General features: G+C 31.6%; 1 long non-coding RNA gene across 1 annotated transcript in view; it reads right to left on the bottom strand.

The window, feature by feature from the left end:
• LOC129317653 (uncharacterized) overlaps positions 1–6982 on the bottom strand; it is a 43756-nt gene extending 36774 nt beyond the window's left edge. Inside the window, exons 1-2 of the long non-coding RNA XR_008595011.1 lie at positions 6774–6982; positions 6580–6668 (exon numbers count right to left, since the gene is read on the bottom strand). This is a non-coding gene — a long non-coding RNA (uncharacterized LOC129317653). The remainder of the gene's footprint in view (positions 1–6579; positions 6669–6773) is intronic.
• Positions 6983–21701: the final 14719 nt, after the last annotated feature.

The following is a 21701-nucleotide window of genomic DNA, read 5'->3' as shown; positions in this document are numbered from 1 at the left end:
CAATTATGTCTATCACTTTAGTTGATTATCTCCAAAGCTAAAAGGGGGAGACAAAGATTGAGAGTTTGAGGTTGGCTTTTGAGATGAAAAGATGTAGAAACATCAATGAGAAAGGTCAAAGAAGTGGTTATGAATTCTAGGATAGACAAGTATAAGGGACAACTAGTGATAAGAAAGAAGTACTAGGAAATTCAAACTTAAGCTTGTGTCTACCACCCTCAATGCCTCACATTGACATTATCATAGATGATTGGGTGAAAAATTATGGCAAAAGTTGATGTTTGAAGATCAAGAAGGGCCCTGTCATTTCATAACACAAAAGGTTTTCTTTTTTTTTTTATTTGAATAGATTCTCTTACTCAATTCATAGTTTGTGTAATTTATTTTTCCTGCTTATTACCTATTTGAAAGGGAGACAAACCCTCTCTTGGACTAATAAAGTGTATGTAGTTCTGTCATCATTAAAAAGGGAGAGAAATGTCATTTTGGTTTTGATGATTACAAAATAAGAGAGGTGATTGTGTTTTGCAGGTTTAATAATTAAGAATTAATAATGGCTTGTAAGGGAATCAATGGTCTTTGCTATAAATTCTGGATCTAAAGTCTTTTTCCCAAATACATACTTTTCTAACTAACCTTGTTTCCAAATAAGTATGTCAAACAAGTTTGATAATAGCCAAGAAACTCTTAAACCTTTCTCGTTTCTATCCCAATTGAGTTTCTTTCTAGAGATTAAATATTTGACTTAATTTTAATTTCTTAAAGACCTTTTGTATTGCTTCAAAGGCATCTCAATATCATTTAGAATCAAAAATCTAAATTTTGAGAGCCTTTGTAATTTTTCAATGCTATTTCAAAATAGCTTATTCATGTAAGGATTTCTTCAAAAATAACTCTCAAACTTATTTCTCGATATGTCATTTTGAAACATCCTTCTATTAAGGAATAACGTATTCAAGAATACCTTATTTGGGAAGCTCTTTTGATATGTAAAAATTTGGATCATCATATGTATAAAAATCTTTCGATATAAGTGAAATACTAAAATCTCTACAATTTTAGATTCATGCTCTATTTTTATGATGGATTCGGGACTTGTTTGAAGTTTCCTTAATTCTTATTTCTTTCACTTTCTTTAAGTTGTAAACACAACTCCAGGTTAGATTAAACACTTGTTGCTCTTATTCCAAAAATTTTTATTCTCAAATAGCTTCATTCTTCTAAAATAATCTCTCACCTAACTTTATTAGAGCATTTATGGTGAAGGGTCGTTACTTTCCTTACTTACCATGAAAGAGAAACTTTGCCATTGTGCCATTGCCTTTGTTTGGAGAAAGCTTAGAATAGAGAACACAATGACTCTAACGGCTATATTCATCAGTCTAATGGATTTTTTATGAGGTGATTTATAAATAGAAGTATTTATGAAGATGATGAACAAGAACGCACACGAACGAACAATGTGAGCTAAGTTTCTGAGTTTATAGTCATTACAAATGAGTTTTATTGATTGTAAATAAACTCTTTCAGAGAGTATTAGATAGAAGTAGTCTATATTTATCCCCCTTGTTTTTCACACTTGGAATGAGGGATCTTAAGCTTGGGGGAACTTAAAGGAGATTTATCATTACTTTTATAAGGGAGAGAAATGTAGACTTAAATTTAAATCTATGATTGTATTGAGGCAACTAAGAGCCTAAATTAATCTTGATGAAATTATTAGAGAAAATCTCAACTTGAGGATTAGATTATCGAAATAATCTCTTACCTTTGTTAGAACATCTATGGTAAAGGATCATTACTTTCCTTACTTACCATGAAGGAGAAACTTTATTGTAAAGAACTATGCCATTGCCTCTTTTTGGAGAAAGGTAAAAAGAGAGAAGACGGTGATTCTAATGGCTATATTCATAAGTTTAATAGATCTTTTATGAAGTTGAGTTATAAATATAAGTATTTATGAAGATGGTGAATAAAAAAGCACACAAACAAACAATGCTTGCTATCTCATTTATTATTGGGAGAATAACAAAGCTGTCTAAAAAGGACCAATTAATTTAAGTTAGGTCCCAAGTACTAAACTTCAAAAATTTGCAATTTAATCTCTCGATTTTGTAATTACATTGTGATGAATTTGTAATTTGTTTTTAAAATTTTAACATGGTTGAAGAATAAAAAAATTTATTTTTCCTATTAAACTTTGGAATATAAGTTGTAAATTTATCACAACGCAATTGCAAAATTGAAAGATTGAGTTGCAAAATTAAAACTTCCTTGTCATTCTCTCTTTATTATTTCACCAGCTTTCTAAGTTTATATTCATTACAAATGAGTTTCATTGATTGTAAATAAATTCTTCTAAAGAGTATTAGATAGAAGTAGTTTATTTTTGAACTTACTTTGTTTCTCCTTGTTTTTCACACTTGGAATAGGGGATTTTAAGGTTGGGGGAATTTAAGGGAGATTATCATTACCTTTGTAAAAGAGAGTAATATAAACTTAAATTTAATTCTGAGATTTGTACTGAGGCAACCAAGAGTCTGGATTAATCTTAATGAAGTTATTAGGGAAAATCTCAACTTGAGGATTGGCTTAAGTGGTTGGACTTGAACCAAAATAAACAATCCATGCAAGCTTATCTTCCACACCTTCATAAAGCTCAATTTTTTCAATTATTGCATTTATCAGTTAAATTTTTATAAAGCTCAATTCATCTCACTCTTGGGTAGACTTTCAGGGTCTTTAAACTTTTAGGGTCTTTAGAAGTCATAAAGCCACCCTTAAAAAGAATGCAACTAAGGTCAATTAAGTCTAATTAACCCAACCTGCTCCAAGAGTTTGTAAAATAGGGGCAAAGGTGATCCACCTATTAAACCTAAAAATTGTTCTTAACAATCCACCCAAGGGTTGAGATTCCACTACTAAATGACCAAATTAACACTTGCTTGGCTGAGTTAAAGGGAAAGGGTAACCAACTTAGCCCTAATAAACCTCTTACATTGGTAGGGAAAAAGGAGTATGGCTTAGCCCTAATAGGAAGAACTAAATCATACCAGCTAGTAAAGTGATTTAGTATACAAAACAAGATAAAGAAGATAGAGATTGATCAAGAAAACATAGTGAGCCCATGACTTGCAAAACAATATAAAGAAAACATGAGGCACATAAATTGATCAAAGCCCTTATTAGGGTAGTAAGGGTGTTCGAAGCAAAGCAGGGGAAATTACCTAGTAAGCTGTGTGTCTAGGAAAGTAGGGGAAACCACCTCTCACACTAAGTGTTATAATTATTTAGTTTAACCTCATCGCATAATCAAGCAATGTGTCCAGGACACTTGTAGCATACCAACATCTACAAGAATGAAATCTTCCACACTCAGCAAAATTAATTTTAGAAAATCTTATCCTAACATAACCACATTTTGTTAATCAATTTTTTTTCATAATCAACTTGGTATAGCAAGAGTCTATAAGATCCCTTGACTCCTATAAAACCAGCTCCTTTAAACTTGGTCCTTCCTCTCTTTCTATAGCATCTTAGGAAATAACTGTTAATTTCCCTTGGGTCCCCTTGTCATTCCCATTGTTCTTCTTTCTCCGCAGCCATGCATATCTTGACAGACATTTCCTCAAAAGACTTAATCTCAAATGGAGTTATCCCATAATTCTATAATTATCTTTATGAAGATAAGTGGAGTATTTTGCAGGCTCCTAAAGTCATGAAACCTTCCTTCTTCTCAGCCTTCAATGCATGGGGAAATATCACTCTCTTGCCTTCCCATTGTTTCTTACCACTTTTCTTCTACAAAAAAAAAAACCTTGCTAAAAGTGGTTTCCAAATTATCAATCCATTCTTTAGCAATATGTGGTTAAAGGTTAATTTCTATCCAAAAGTAAATGACCTGTTGCAAATAACCTATTGCTCTAGCAAGTATGTGCTTATACTTCTACACTATGTCCTATTATGTGGTTCCCCCATGAAATGCCCAAAACTTTGGCTCTCCATGTGGTCCTATTGATATAGTCTTCAAGGCCATGGTTGCTAATGACCATATTTCTTGCCTCGATACTTTCTCGTTAAGGTTAAGCATCATGGAAATCTTTGGCTTAGGGTGGAGTTGGATTGTTGATTGTTTGGGTCCTACCATTCATCCCTCAAAAAGTAAATCTTTTCAAGAAGTAATATATTTTACATGGGACACCTATGTGTAAACACATATAGCCATGGGACACCTTGAAGCATTTTTATTTTAAAAAAATTTGGTCGACCAAGCTATTCAAAATATCAAGATACTCACTCAAGCAAAAGTTGCTCATGACACAAAAGTTACTCATGACAATTAGAATTCGAAGTGGGTGATCATGTTCTTAGAGTCACTCTGATGATAATAAGATCCATTATAGCAAAGAAGTCGACTCCTCCCTTCATTAACCCCTTCAAGATTCTTGACAGACTTGGATTGATAGCCTATACAATTGCAACCATGATATATTCCATGTATTCCTATAGAACAAGTACCAACATGATCCTTCTCAAAATAAAGAGCCCGAAGGAATTGAGGTTCAAGAGAATTTGATTCCCAGAACTCAGCTAGAGTTTGTGAAAGAGATATGGAAGGGGATGACACTAGTGATGTTTCTTGGAAAATGAAAGAGAACATGAAGTAGGATTATTCTCACTTGTTTGAATACCTGTGTTGTTTGACTATATTAGAATTTTAAGGTAAATTTCTTAATTAACTGTAAAAAATTTAAAACTTGGATGTTACCAAAAGCATTAATCATTGAAGTTTACACCTTAAAAACGTTTGACTAATGGTTTCATATTGATGTTGTTTGAACTAGAATTTTTCCTCATTGGCTGAATTCCCTAGCACGGCAATGTTTCATTTTAATCTTCTTTATGGGCGATATGGAGACATCGCTTTGGCTGATGAATCCCAATTCACTTTTGCCCCAAACACATCCATAAGCTATTTGAAACTATTCAAATTATGTTTTCAATTATGCATTTGTCCCATAATATGTTTTTCATCATTTGTTCTAATTGAAATTAAAGCTCAACGTAATATAATTTACGTTGACATAAGAATTCCTCATGATTAAATACTTCTAATTGAAAATTTATTATTATAACCGTTGTTTTTATAACCATAATTAATGTTAATATTAAATTACAAGCGAAAAATAATTGCATCAAGCTAGACAATGTGTAAATACTCTCTTCTTTGTCTCCTTTGCAATTGACTATCTTGCTCCACTATAGACTCTAAATGCATTGATTTTTTTGGAGGTTTTTGACAATAATAAAAGGAAAATTCATCTTCGACATATGTCAATACTTTTTGCTCCAGTTAAGGAAGGTAGTCTCGGCTTAAGACCCGCATATCAAGTCAATTTATCACTTTTTGGAGAATTATTGATTCTCCATAAGTCAATTTAACATAGTTAGTCAATTTATCAACCCCAATCTAAAGCGGAGGGTGGGATTAGGACCCTCCCTTTCTATTTCTTATCACCTTTGGCGGCCTCCTAACTTTCCCCAGAAGATCTGCAAGTTTCAAAAGTTTCAGATCTCATTGTTCAATCTAATAATGCTTGGCAACCAACTTCTTAGAACTCTTCCCTTCTCAAAAGCTTACATTAATCCAAAAACTTCTGCATCCATCATTTTAAGTACACCAATCCCTTATGTTTTCACCAAGGATAAATTATGTGGGATGGTAATTCTTCAAGTCGCTAAACAGCTAAGGATGATTTTATTAGAATTTTAAACTCATCTCAGCTCCCTCCTCAACTGTTTAAGCATGAGTTCTGGCCTTTCCTTTGGAAAATTAAGCTACCATATAAAAACCTTCTATTTATGTGGAAGCTTATATAAATATCAGGGAGAGCTATGGACTCCCCAATTTTTTAATTTTTTTTTAATAGAATATAGGAGTTATATATTTTTGGTTCTGCAAATATATTTGATACTAATAAAATTTAACTTTATCTAAACTTTAATAATCATTTATTCAAAAGTTTAGAGGTTAGAGTTAATATTATAGAAAAAGTTAATTCTTTTTGAGACAACCAAACTTTTGAAATTCCTAATATGAATTGTTTCAAAGATTACATAACAATTGTGCATCATTACTGTATTAATACACACACATATTTAATTTATCATAGTTTATTATTTGAAAGAATTTTATATATATATATATATATATATATTTTAATAATTATCATATGTGTTTTGTAATCACGTCCCCAAGACTAAAAATTATGGCTCTCCTACCTTTTGTATGTTAAGAAGAGGAATCCATAGTCCACCTTTCTCCCTCTTGTCATTTTTCTAGAGCGGTTTCTTTTGGCATGCTATATCTCAAACTACCCACTTCTGACACAGCCAATCTCAGTGGATGGTTCTTAACACAGTTCACTTCACTAGACAATTCAAAGCTAGGCAATCAATGCAAGGCTATTATTATTTTGGCTAATCTATTGTGGTGGAAACGAAACCAAGCGGTGCATCAAGGAAAAATTAACTTCACCAAAACAAGTTATATCAGAGTTTTTCAGGATGCTATCTTACCTGGATCATGCATGCTTTTTGGACTCTAGATCGCCAGTTTCTACTTCAAGTTACATGAATGAAGATCTTCCTCCTGAAGGTTGGTCAATCTGGATTCGCAAGTACAAGAGAAAAAGCCAGCACCTAGTTTCAATTATAATGCGATTTCAGAATCAGAATTCTCACGAAATGTGATTGTTTAAATCTCATATTACCGACTCAACTATCTTCTGGCGATCTTGCTTGAGAAATGTACTTTTTTGGATCCAGAATTACCTTCATAATCATCAATTACTGACTTTATCAGAGAAGCCATTGCAATAATCTGTTTTTGTCAATTGAAAGACCAACAGCAGAATAATAATATTCAGAAATTTTATTCTCAATGCAATGAATACGACCAAAAACGAAGATCATAGTTCGAACTCTTCCTTTATAGGTGGGTTTCAGAACTGAAGAAATATGGTGAATATGTGTAATGTCTCTTCCTCTACACTGTTTGATCACTTCTTCAACCCTTAACCTAATTAAAGATTCATATAATTTGATAATTATCTACTTCAATCAGTTAAACAACACCTGGGAATCCGAATTACAGAGACCATGCCAGCCGAGTCTCTGGATTTGTCCGATGTTTTCTCTTCAGGATGCATTTTGGCTGTTTGGCTTTCTGTTTAACAAATGGGTTTTTTTTTTTTTTTCTAGAAAAGAAAACGAATTCAACTATTAAAACCCACATAAAATTTCTGTGTTTCCGAGAAAAAGAAGGAGATTGTGAGAAGAATTCAAGGAAGGAAAATGTCACTTCAACCTGTTCCTTCTATTCCTGAAGCGCGTTGTTCTTTTTCTCCTCTGTTCATAGATGGTTTCAGAACTGGAGAAATAAACCCAAACAGGCAAACATACATATTACCAGATAAGCATCTTCTTCAATAAATTAAAGCAAGAAAACGAAAACTGGATTGGAACAACCAGAACATTTTGAAGTTTCCGAGAAAAAGGAAGGAGATGATGAGAAGAATTCTAGGAAGGAAGAATACTGGTAGACTAACTTGAAGAAATTTAGACACGGAATCGTGAAGAACGAGAGCAAAAGTAATCCGACAGGTCTCGTGTTGTCTGGAGAACAGCGATAGTTATAAATATGAATGATGAAGCAACGGTCCAAAATCGAAATTTAATTTATGACCACCAGATACAATTTTTATTTTGGACTGGCCAACGGAAACAATTTGAAATTTGATTTATCATTTTTATTGTTAGTTACTAACATGATTTCTTATTTAAAAAAACACATGATTTAATTATTGTCAAATAAAAACCGCTCATCTTATATTATCTTATTTAATTTAATTTTTTATTGTTTAAAAGGATATGAATTTAAATTGCTGAGAATTTCACCAAAAAAAAAAAATTAACTGAGGTAAGTTCGATAAAAAAATTTGAAATCAAACTAAAAGTAAAATATGCTTTTTAGGGGATGTTTACATTTGTTTTGAAAAATGGAAAAAGGGTGTGGTAGGTTATAAATGACGTCATTTTTGTTACCATATTTCACAATCAAGTTTAATTTGTCACAAAATTTTCAAATTGGGAAAATTTATATTTGTGATTCTGAAAAGTTGAAAATTTATTATTCCTTATTGGTCAAAATTTAGAGTTGTGCTTCTTGTATTGTATGAACATAGTGTGCTAAAGAAACTCCATAATTTTCTTTTTCTAAATGACCAATGCACGCCCTCTTAATGTGTGCTGCACTCTCCCTTTCCTTCATGGCCCCTTGGCCTCTGATATGTCACAATGTAAGTACTGTAAATCCTTTTTTTTTTTTTTATCAAAAGCTTTTTGTAACATTTCAATTTTAATTTGAAGAGCTAATTGAATAGCGAATGGTGCGTACTTAAAAGTAATTAAATTTATTAGATGATAATTGGGCTTAACTTAAGACATCATTTCATGTTAAGATTTTTTAGAAAATGACACACACACACACACATAAATATATATATATATATGTATGTATAATTATTTTCTCACTTGATTGATTATCAAAATATAATTTCTATACTGAAACAAAATTATACAAGAAGAGTTTTATTTTAGACTGTAATATAATTTTAAGTCAATGACTAATAATTACAAAAGAGGATTATAATATTTATTACAAAAACTATACAAAAGAACAAGAACAATAAACAAAAATGAGAAATTATAATTAATAATAAATTACAAAAAGGCCAAGTGAGTTCCGGCGAGGCAACTTTGTAAGTGGGGTAGGCATTGTTTATATATAAAAATTTATAAAATATATCTCATTCAATAGGAAAATAAATTTTATGAAATAAATTTAAAAAATGTACGAAATAACTTGGAAGGAGAAATTTTAAATATCTCAATATATTTTTCATTCAAAAATTTGTTTGGAAATATTAAATTCAATTAGCTCTTTGCTTAGTAGTATGAGAAATCCTTTAAAGTAATTGATTTTGAATTTCAAGGAAAAATAATATTTAGCAATTTATAGAAAATCTATTATTATATTAAAATTGCTCCAGCGTTAAAATCATCAATATATATTGTAAATCGTGTTCAAAGCACTGTAGATTTACAGTACTTTTCTCTTCTCTTTTTTTATTTTTTTAAAAAATTAGTTAGTGAATAATTTTGTTAAAATATGCATACATATATATATATATATATATATATATATTATAGTGCGAGACCCATAATAAAAAAATGGGTGTGGGACCTGTCATTAAAATTGTGAGTGTGGGATTTACATTTATAAATTTTAAAAATTTAGACTAGATATAAAATATAATAAGATTTTTATATTTTTAAAAAGTCATGTAATAATATTTTACTGTATATATTGATATATCAAGAATTATATTTTACTCCAACAACTGTCAATTAATGATTAAATGAATATAAATAAAAATTTTAAAATAAAAGATATGTTATGTATTTTGTGATTCTTAAAATAAAGAAAAAAGTAATACATTTTATTTTAAAAATATAAAAATAAATTTTTAATATTTTTATTTATTTTTATTTTTTAAAATTAAAACATTGCCGTGCATAGCGCGAGATATAAATCTAGTTAAAAATGTAAAATTCGTTTTTATATTACACCGAGTAATGAGATTCCGTGTGAAAAGACATTTCGTTTCCATCAGTGAATGCAACTCTACAAGCGTAAGGAGCTGACCGAGCAGAACGAAAACAACCCTAGCGTCGTCCCATTCCATCTTGTCACTGGTAGCAAGAGCATTGTATTCTTGAACTTTCGTAGCCTTGGTTTTCATTCAGTTATATTTTTCTAATTTCTCATTGATAAAGTTTTATGAATAAAAGTTAAAAATACAAAAGTTAAATTTAATAATTTGGTCACAGATATACAAAAAAAATAACTTTACGAATACTTATATACTTTTTCCCACTTTATATTATTAGATACTCCTTACCAATAATTTTTTAAACATTTTTGCTCCTTTGTCCTACTTTTGTAGATAGAAACACCACTTTTCTCACTTTAGTGACTTTGCAAGCTAAGAATGTCTAGATAGCTGTCGCGGTAATTCAAATGTACAAATACATGTGCAAATAGACCCCACTCAAATGGCCTGTCTCAACTTCATTCTAATGTATAGAGGTATGATTTAGCATGAGGTAAATAATGCCTATCAAGATTTCCAACTTGGTTAAATGATTTACAGTAATATACCAAAGGAGTTAAATTTAAGGGCACAAAGGTAAAAATATTCGTTGATTAGGAGTTAACTTTAAAGTGAAAAAAAATATTTCTTCCATTAAAAAATGTAAGGCATTTTTAATTAAATTTCACTTCTCAATAAAATAGTTATCTATTTTTAAAATAATTTTATCTTTTTATATTTACCTCTATTAAATACCCTATAATAAATATAAAATCATTATTAGTAGGGATATTTTTGAAAAAAAGGTAATAATTACACATTGAAAAACTAAAAATGCCTTACATTTTTGAATATCTAATTTCTCAAAAACTGACTTACATTATTGAACGAAGGAAGTATATAATTGCCCATGAAATTATTTTTTCTATATACATGTGACCAAATTGTTGGATTTTATATCCAAAACATAGCGGTCACCATCATTTATTTTTAATGATTTAATCATAAATGCACTAAAAGAATAACTTCATGAATACTTATATATTTTTTTTCGCTTTAGGATATTAGATATTCTTGGTCAATGATCTCTTGAATTTTTTTGCCTATTTATCCTAAATTTAAACATTTTTTTAAACACTTCCTTTTCTTTTTTGTTAAATTCTACCTGATCAAAATTCAGGCAGTGATTTCTGACCCTAGGTTGTTTCCAAAATTCAAAATGATTGCACAAGATGGTAGACGTTATTTTTTTCAAGAATTTTCTTTTGCTTGACAATGACTCATCATTCAAGCCGTGCAAACATCTATTTGTTATACAATTTCGTTTTGGTACAGAAATCGCAATGGGATGCATCTTGGGTGCTGATCATTAGGGTGGTGAGATTTGGATGTTCTTGATTTAATATACTATTTTATATTTATTAAAATAAAAATTTATAAAAATTATAAAAAATTGTAATAATTATTTTAGGATCAATGGGGTCTAAATTTAATTTGAAGGGTTCAATATAATATTAAAATTTTTATACATTTACTACCCAAATGTACTTTTTAAATTTAAAATTTTTAACTTCTAATTTTTTAAAAATATTTTTAAAAAATATTTTATAATTTTTAAAAATTTGGAGTAAATAGAGTACATCTAAGTAGTCAAAATATAAAATTATAAAAATTTTAATGTTAAATTGGATTGTACAGAGTACATTTGGGTAGTTAATATATAAAAATTATAAAAATTAAATATTAGATTGAACATTCTAAATTAAATATAGACCTAATTGATGATAAAAAGATTTATTAAAATTTTTTATAATTTAAATAAATTTTTTATTTTAATAATATAAAATAATTTATTGAATCTGAAGCAATCTAAATGGTCCAAATCTCATCACCTCTATAAGTTTTGATGAGCACCCAAAATGAACTTTATAGTAATGTAGGAAGGAAATGACATTCCATACAATACATTTGACTACCTTTTCTTTTTTATAATTCTCAAAAGGGATATTAATGAAAAGATTTTGAGAGGTTATGTATATCTTGACTCTTTCGAAACATTGCTAAACTGTTACTTATTGTTTCAATCAAATCAATTCTGATGTTTTGTTTTGGTATTTCAGATGTTATTGGACTAGATAATGGTTCAAAGAATTTTTTGATATATGAGACTACATTGAAAATGAGAGCCTACCCAATATTTTTCCTGAAGGATTTTAGGTTGATATTTATTAAGTTATTTAAGATCTATAATAAATCTCTATTCAATAAATATCATTAAAACAATACATGTTTAATTTTCTTTCAAAGGAAATCAAATCAAATGTGTTCGTGTAGATGAAATTGCAGATGCCACGCATGACACGTTGACATCTCTATCTTTCAAAGATAAGGTGATGCTTTGTGCGTAATAATGCATTTAAATGTAAATAATCATACTAAAGAAAATGGATGAAATATCTGGATATATTATTCACTATCAACTCAGTGAAAATCTATAAACATGGAAATATCCAGAAACAGCACCATGTCCTCGTCACGGCAAAACGGAATTGCAAAAAATCCTAGAAAAGAGCATAAATACCACAAGTAGTCTAGAAAGGAAGAAGCAATTGAGAGAGCGAAAACAAATCACAATCAACACACTCTCCTCTATGAAATAATAGACTATAATGGCTCATTCTTCTCTCGATTTCAGGTGGCACGTCTCACTGGTGTCCCCTTTCATAATCTTGCATCTTTGGTGGTCCTAGCAGATCCATTTTTTGATTGTGCTTCTTGGGCCAATGTTCCTTGTGTAACCTCTCTCAATATCCACCAGACATAAGGAGAGGTTAACTTAATCGCCGCTAACAAAATCAAAATGTATTCAATTACCTTGTTTGAAAAGATTTGACCTAAGACTCATTTTGAAAATCATTCTAAATCTCAACTAATTAACATCAAAAAGAGCATAATACAACGAAAAATAATATATGCATTAATTAATGGTCATGCATGCTTTCAAAATAAAAAAATAAAGTCAAAAATTAAATCATATGCCTCGGCATGCACTACATGCATCATGGCATGTGGCATAGAGCCACAAGCAGCTCCTTACTGTGTCATGCGCCGCGTTGTAAGCACATGTCCTTTGAGAGCTCACAAAGCAAACTTTCGGGATGCGCCATTTTCACATACGACGTTCGATCGAAGTGGTTCAAGCACCCACACAAAGCTTATTCCATAAGCTAACTAATGGGAGAAACTTGGATGTGATCTAATAGTTTGATTAAAATTTGAATACCTGGATGCAAAAAGTTACTTTTTACAAAAATAGCACACTCAAGCATTCAAATCAATAACATTGTCTCACTAGACCATTTTAGGTCTTAAACAAAGTTCAAAAGGACCTAATACACCTGATTGACCACATTTTTATATCACACATGCACATAAATCTATATTTGGCCATTCAACAGTCAATTTTCACAAATATAAATTTTTCACCACCAACCACAATAATGCATAATAGGTCATATTCACCACAATTTCACTACTATCTAACATGTTTCCACATTCACAATATATTCACAAATTACCTTAGTACATATTACTCATTTTACCACATATCACACATAAGGGCTAAGATTCATAAAATTATTACTTATCTAATCAGATCATAAAATTCATAAATCCTATGGCAACTTTTATTTACAATATTCATACTAGTTTGAGTTCATTTCACAAAACTCAAAGATGCACGGCTTTATCAACACTAAGCCGGCTTTGAATCTTTTCACTTGCCTTGATCATTACTCTGTCTTATAAAAATGTAACCACGAGGTGAGATAATAATTTTAGTAATAGAATAACTCTCTATAACAATATAGCCTTTCATCACTATGTTCACCACAAATTCACCACTTATAGCAATAGTATGATTATTACTAACTGACCCTGTCACATTGATTTGAAATCATAGGCTCACCTTGGACTAATATACACACTCATTAGCCCTGAGCACACCTTTAGTGATAGAATTACCCGGTCAAAGGTGTTCTGTTTTACTATCAGACTATGATTTCTCCTATTACACACAATAGGATATCGTTGACTCTAACACCACATCACATCGATATTAAAGAGTCCAAATCTCCAACACCACACCTCAATAGACACTAAGGTGATAATCTCTAACACTGCACCTCAATAGATACTAAGGAGATATAATTCTCTAACACCACACCTATTGAGCACTAAGGAGAATAATGTCATATGGTCTTTCTCTACTTCTTCTTATGGGTGAACTCTCACTCCTATAATTATGCTTTCATACAAACCATGTCTCTACACGTATATAAAACCATATATATACCCATATATATATATATATATTCTCAAGCATGCAATTCATAAAATCATAATAGATAACTAAATTAAGAAATTTATTCGACTACCTTAACCCTTCTATCACAAGAAAGGTTACCCATGGATTTCAACTATTGCTAAAGCTCTCTACAAGCTTTCTTCCACAACTTACTTACAAAATATGTCAATCTACACACAATTAGCATTATTAGACAAATGATTCAATTGACTAAGAATGCTTAATTACTATTATAAAACACCTTTAACCATTCATTCACATCTACTTATCCAATTTAGGTCCGTCACCACACAATTACCACTTCCTATCTCTTCTCACAATACCATATCACCTCTATTACATTTTCACCCCTATTTCCCCTTTGATTTAGGGCTAAATTGAGTTTATAGGCTCAAAGTTCTATTGTTCAACTCCAAATCAATTATGAAGCCCTAATTTAACTCTCGAGAACTTTTTTATTACTATAAGGTAAGAAAATAAACCCTTAAAATTTCTCCAATTCAATTTATCTATAACTCATACTAAGAGAAATTATAGTAGAATTAGATGTAAGGGATATACAAAGCTTATTCGATAAGTTATCGGTCATAAATACCTTCCAAGCTCCCAAGAATGCTTGCCCTAGCTAATCTCTTCTTCCTCTCTCTTAACTTTTGTGATTTCCTTTCTCTCCTCTCTAAACTCAAATGCTAATTCATGACTTTTGAAGTCATTTTTTGCTCCATGCACTGTAACACAGGCATCATGTATCGCAACACATGGTACAGTAAGGAAACTCCTTACCATGCACACACACACACACTTCGTCCAAAACATGATTCTTTCACCCATATCTGTCCATTCAGCACCCCAAAGACTCAAATCATCACCTGGTCATCCAATCTTCTAATCATTTACTAATTACTAATTTATCCTTGATTAATAAGTAAATATAGGATTAACAAATCAGGATGTTACACCTTAGGCCATCTTATGGGTCTTTGAGTCATAATCGTGATAATAACCCCTATAAGAGTTCAATCTTGTCCACAAGGTTAAAAGAGGGGTTTAGTTGAGAATATTAGAGAGATATTCCCAAGTAGATGTATTTAATCCTTCCAAATGACTCAACACTTGAACTTAAGAAGAGTCATGTTGAATAATCCTATCAACTAAAATTTCAAGAGGTTACACAATATAAGAACTTCAACATCAGTCAATAATGGCAAAGGGAAATAAGGTTGAGTAGTTGGACCTTTATATTTCTTAAGAAGAGAAACATGAAAAACAGGGTGAATTCAGGCAGCAGCAAGCAGTTCAAGTGTATAAGCGATTAATCCTATTTTCTAGACTATAAGGAAGGGTCTAAAATATATCAAGGCTAGTTTCTAATATTTTTAAAGCACTACCAAATATTGTTAGTATGGTTGTAGCTTCACAAAGACAAGGTCAACCACCTTAAAGTGTACCTCAGATCTCTTTTTCTATGCATTCTTCATCATTTTCTTATGAGCTTTAGACAGATTTGCCTTGAGGGTAGTCAAAATATTATCTCGCTACTATAGCTACTGATATAAATATGTGGAAATGTCATGTGAATCATTAGCTAGGATAAGAGTGGGTAGATCTCTTCCATAAACATCTTTGAAAAGAGTTATAGTAATAGCAATATGATAAGTTATGTTGTAAGGAAATTCTACACAAGGAAGAAAATCTAACCATTGTCTCAAACAATCAAATGCAAAACATCATAAGTACATTTCAAGGAATTTGTTTAACGCCCCTATTTACCCATCCATTTGAGGATTGTATGAGGAACTAAAACACAGCTTAGTGCCAAGTAATTGTATCAGACTTTGTTGAAATGCATTAATAAAAACCCTATCCCTATTAGACAAAATGGCATGAAATGAGCATACTTAGACAAGCAATCAACAACCATAAACTGTAAATATTGGTATAGCAATGATAAAATTCTTGGCAATATCTTCCCAAATATTATTAAGAATAGGCTAGGGAGATATCAAACCTACTGAAGAAGCTTGTATGTGTTGAGCTTGTTGGAAAATACTACAATGGTGAATAAAGTTTTGAATATCCCAACACATTGTACGTGTAATGTCCATCCTAACACTACTATACTATACACTCTCTACATTATGGTAGATGGAAGTCTATACTAAATTATCAAAACTAATTTATTTAAAATTAGAACTTTGAAAAATCTTTACACACCTTGGGATCCAAAAAAAAATCTCTTTTTTAAAAAACATTTAAAGTCCTTTAAAAGCATGCATTAATGCATAGCAGAAACAAACGAATTGCATATATAACATATAATGAGAAAACAAGACAAAACTATGATTTTAGGTAAATTGAGCTATATGCCGTGGCATGTGGTATAAACTACAAGAACTTACTTTGTGCGACGTGCCATAGTGCACATACTGTAAAGTCCTAATTTTCACTTTAGGCGTTACTTACACATCTACACCTTAACTTACAATTACAATACAATAACAAAGATATAGCCCTTAATTGATTTTTAAAATGTAGAATCTTGGCTTTGTAGAAAATATGTTCAATAAAAAGGACTGACGAAAGTGCAGATGCATACCCACTTTATAAGAAGATCAAACAACTATTTTTTTTTTCCAAAAATAAGCTATGCGCCACTGTATGTATCACATGCACTGTGGCATGTTGTATAGAGCAACATGCTCTAGTTCTATTTCATGCATTGTAACATTGTCACCATCTGTCGCGGCGCATGTATCAGATTCTACTATCATGGTAGATTTCTTATATGAGCTTCCATCGAGGGCCATTTTGACATTCGTTGTCTGATTAGAGTGATTCAAACGCTCACACAAAGCCTTTAACATGATCCATCTAATGAAATAAGTTTGAATATGATGTAACGATCCAATCATAAATTAGACACTCAGGTGTAAAAAGTTACTTTTATTTCAAAAACATCACCCTAAGCATTCAATTCTCACATCTTGCCTCCTTAGACTATTTTAGGCCTCAAACCAAATCAAATAGGATCGATTAAACTTGATTGACACATCATATTATATATATCACATCACAATCATAATTGGGCCTCTCAATGGCACATTATACACTTATAGTCTTAAATGACGCATACCATATACCCACATAAACTCGAATACACTTGTTTTACTTTCAACCATCCGACTTCCACATATAGGGTTAAGCCTCACCATATGGTTGGGAATTACAAATTCACTTAACTTATGTAAATGGGGTCAAGCCTTGTCATTTACTCAAGTTTCACATAAATACACATTATCACACAATAATTCATATTCATTACTAGTAGAACAAGTTATATAACATAACATATACTTGCTTGAATAGCATTTAAGCCTATCTACTTATTCACCACTATGAGATACTTGACAAGATACAATATCAAATACACAAGCAAGTTATCACAACTCATCAACTAGACATATATACACATACATATATGTATCCTGGTTGGCAACCCAAACATTTATCAACATTATTATACATTCATTACACAAAAAGTAGTTATACTACTACCAAAATAAAGCTAGTCCTTCCTTGCTTCCTTTTCCAACCTTCTTATACTCTATTTACCTGTATGCAAAAGGTAACAAAGTGAGAAATATGTCTTAGTAACTTAGATAAACCCCAAATATTGATTAGTAAGAAAAATAAAATACAAGGGATAAAGTAGCATCAATTCAATAAAAAACAATATAGATAGAGATACACATAATGACATGCTCATTCATCCACTATGCTTATACACTCTAGGTTCCTACTAGTGGAGCAAGCTCAATGCTCGGACTAGGACTTCCAGCCTTACATGAAATAGAACCCATTAAACCACTACCTCAGACTAAGTATCACAAATATGGGTGGTCTGTTGAGTCCCCACTAGTAGAGCACGCTCAATGCTTAGACTATCAAGACTTTCTAGCATTACATAGAGTAGGGCCATGACCCCTTACCCTAGTCTAGGGTATACTCGTGGATACACATATTCCTGGGTCCTCTTTAGTGGATCATCATCAATGCTTATGATCTTTCAAGACTTCCTAGTGTTACATAGAGTAAGGTTGTGACCTCCTATCCTAGTAGAGGGTACACTCGCGAATGCAAATGCATATGCTTCTTTGCATACCTTGCAAGCATTACTCACATACACACACATGCATAGTTCTTTCACAATACTACTACTTTATCATTTTATAAAACACAATGAGTACAATTTATATAAAATACTTGTAAATTATTTTACAAGGTAATAGATAAAAGGGTTACTCTAATTATCTTTTACCCTTATTACCAAGGGTTACCATTTATACTAATTCACTTTAAAGGTGTAAACTCCCGCTCTAGTGTTCAATCTACACAATTTATCATTTTTAATTAGTTCCCACGAACTTAATGCAAAACATAATTTGCTCAAGCTATAGCACTTAGCATTCATAATAATCTCAATGGCACTCTTTATGTCTACTCAACCCGTTCACCACATTTACACACCCTTAAGCCATTAAAGTGACCAAAACACTCTCCTAACTTACTTGTTTATCATTTTCCACCTTTTTCAACCTAATAATTTAGGCTAACTTAAGCCTATAAAGGCTCAACTATCAAAACCTAGACTAGTCGCAAAACCTTAGTTTCACACCCAAGAGCTCTTTTAAAAACTTTCCCTCAAATTTTAACCTCTTAAAACTCCTCAATTCAATTTCTCTATTAATAAAAATTAGAGAAATTAGGGTAGAAACATAATATAAGGCAATACAAAATTTACTCAGCAACTCACTGGTTAGAGAAAATTCCTAAACTCCTAAAAATTCTTGTTTAAATAGAGCTTAGCTTCCTCTCCTTTCCCTGGTGCATTTTCCTCTTTCTTTCATCTAATCCATAAGTTGCTTGAAGTCAACTTTATCCAAATTTTGTGCCATGTTCACATGCTGCGATGTGTGGCACAGTGAGATAATTCTCACTAATACTCGCACGTTTGATTCCAGTTTGCTATTCCACCACTCAAACCTATTAACGTACCATTAAAACAATGTAAAAAGTTACTCCATTATCCAAAAGCATAATCAATTCACTAATTACTAATTTATCCCTAATTAGCAACTAGTTTCTTAAATTGAAGCTCTAGATGTTATAATTCTCCCCTCCTTTAAAGGAGTTTTATCTCAAAAATTCAAACACAACTACAATCTTACCTTATGGAAACAAATGGGGATACTACTTCCTCAAACTTTCTTTCACCTCCCATACTGTGTCACCAAAAGTCATTCTTCACCAAAACACTTTTACTAATATGATAGTTTTGCTATGCATGTGCTTTTCCTTGATATCTACTATCTGATCCGGGTCAGTTTGGTAGGTGAGATTCTCTTAAAGCTCTACTTCCTTTGGCTCAATCAAATATGATGAATCTAGTTGGTACTTTTTTCATCTATGATATGTGTAACATGTCATGCACTTTAGATAATAGCGAAGGTAAGGCGATTCGATATGCTATAGGGCCCACTCTACTCAGAATCTAGTATAGTCCCATATAGCAAGGTGATAACTTCTTAGCCCATATGGATCTTTTAATGCTACTTAGTAGAGAAACCTTAAGAAATGTACGGTCCCCGACCTCAAATTCTAATGAAGTAAGAAGTGTTTGCTAAATAATTATGATATTCTCTCTGATCCATAATATTTGGACCAATTTTACTTCTTTCACTCAATTCAACCTAACACAAAGGAGATCTACATTTTTGCCTATATAATGCCTCATATGATGCGATCTGAATACTTGAACGAAAGCTATTATCATAGAAAAACTTAACCAAAGGAAAATGGCTATCCCAATTGCCTTTCCATTCAAGGGCACACAATTGAAGCATATTCTCCAGAGTTTATATCATATTCTTAGATTGTCCATTAGTTTATGGGTAATAGGGGATACTAAACCTCAACTCAGTCCTCATAGATCTTTATAGTTCTCTTTAAAACCTCGAAGTAAACTGGGGATCCTAATCTGAGACTATGCCCTTAGGCACACCATGCATTCTTACAATCTCTTTTACATACACTTTGACATACTTTCCTATATCATACATGGTTTTCATAGGCAAGAAGTGTGTCGATTTCATCAACCGATCTACAATTACCTATACAGAATCATATCTAGATTGAGTCCTCAGTATGCTAGATATAAAATTCATTAATAAGCTATCCCAATTCCACTGGGGAATTTCTAAAGGTTGAAGCATCCCAGCCAGTTTTTGGTGTTCAATCTTTACTTTTTGACATGTAAGACACCAGTTTACAAACTCGATAACATCCCACTTTATAACTTGTCACCACCAATGCTTCTTCATATCATGATTCATCTTTATCACACTAGGATGTATTGTATATTTGCTTTGATAAGCTTCTTCTAAAAGTCTCTTTTTGATTCCCTCATCTGCAGGTATGTAGATTCTATCCTTATACAAAATAAACCTATCATCCCTGAACTAGAAAAGAGTAGTACAACCCTCTTTAATATCTTCTTGAGCACTTGATAAGAACTTGTCTTTCAACTGAGCTTGTCGTATCTCCTACCAAAACTTGTTGGAAATCATTGTGGAGTAGACTGCATTTAGAGAATAATCTGATGCCTTAAGTTTCACCTCTAGTAAAGATAACATCAACTCGTGCTCTTTAACCATCAAACTAGCCATATGCAGTGATTTCTGATTCAAAGTGTCCACTACCACATTAGCTTTTCTTAGATGGTACTTAGACTCAAAATTAAAATCCTTTAAAAACTCCTTCTATTGCCTTTGCCACATGTTAAGCTCACAATTATTCGCATACATAAAAAGGGTGATTTGATAGCCAGATATGAATGCATATGCAATTATGGTGATATTGTTAGTCAATCAGGTGTAAATGGTCTCTTTGGACTTAATTCTAGGCCCAAAATGGTCTAATAAAGTAAAGCATGAATTTGAACACTTTGGTTCATGAAATTTTTAAGAGAAGTAACTTTTTTACACTTGTGTGTCTAAATTTAGATCAAATATTTAGATCATGTCTAAACTTATCTCATTAATTGGCTTATCAAATAAACTTTGTGTGGGCATTTGAATCAATTTGATCGGACGTTATATGTGAAAATGATGTATATCGAAAGTTCACATCTATGAACTGTCATGTGATAGAAAAGTCCTATCATTTGCACCGCGACGTATGAGACATAGTGGGTGCCCATGGCTTTGTGCCATATGCCATTTCACATGGCTCCTTTTTTGAGAAGGTTTGTTTGATCTTTAATCATGTGTCAAGTGATATGAATGCAAGCTTTTAGCTTCTGCTGTGATATGGTGATGTAGTGATTGTGGTAACCCCTTCTAAAATCATGTGGATATTGGGAGAGGTTACAAGGCTCACTTTTGTATGATCCCTTATTGAAATTTACCAAGATCAGCCCATTATCAACTTTCAAACCCTTTTTATGGTCAATATACTTGTACCCAAAAATTGAAATTCTAAAAGGGATGTAATCAAACTCCCAAATATGCTCGATTATCTTAAACTATTACATTTTTTCATAGATTAGATTATCGTCCTTG

Source organism: Prosopis cineraria, unplaced genomic scaffold (assembly GCF_029017545.1).
Source record: "Prosopis cineraria cultivar Desert tree isolate PC_DT_omini unplaced genomic scaffold, ASM2901754v1 PC1, whole genome shotgun sequence".
Lineage (NCBI taxonomy): Eukaryota > Viridiplantae > Streptophyta > Magnoliopsida > Fabales > Fabaceae > Prosopis > Prosopis cineraria.
This window is presented reverse-complemented; position numbering and strand designations above follow the sequence as displayed.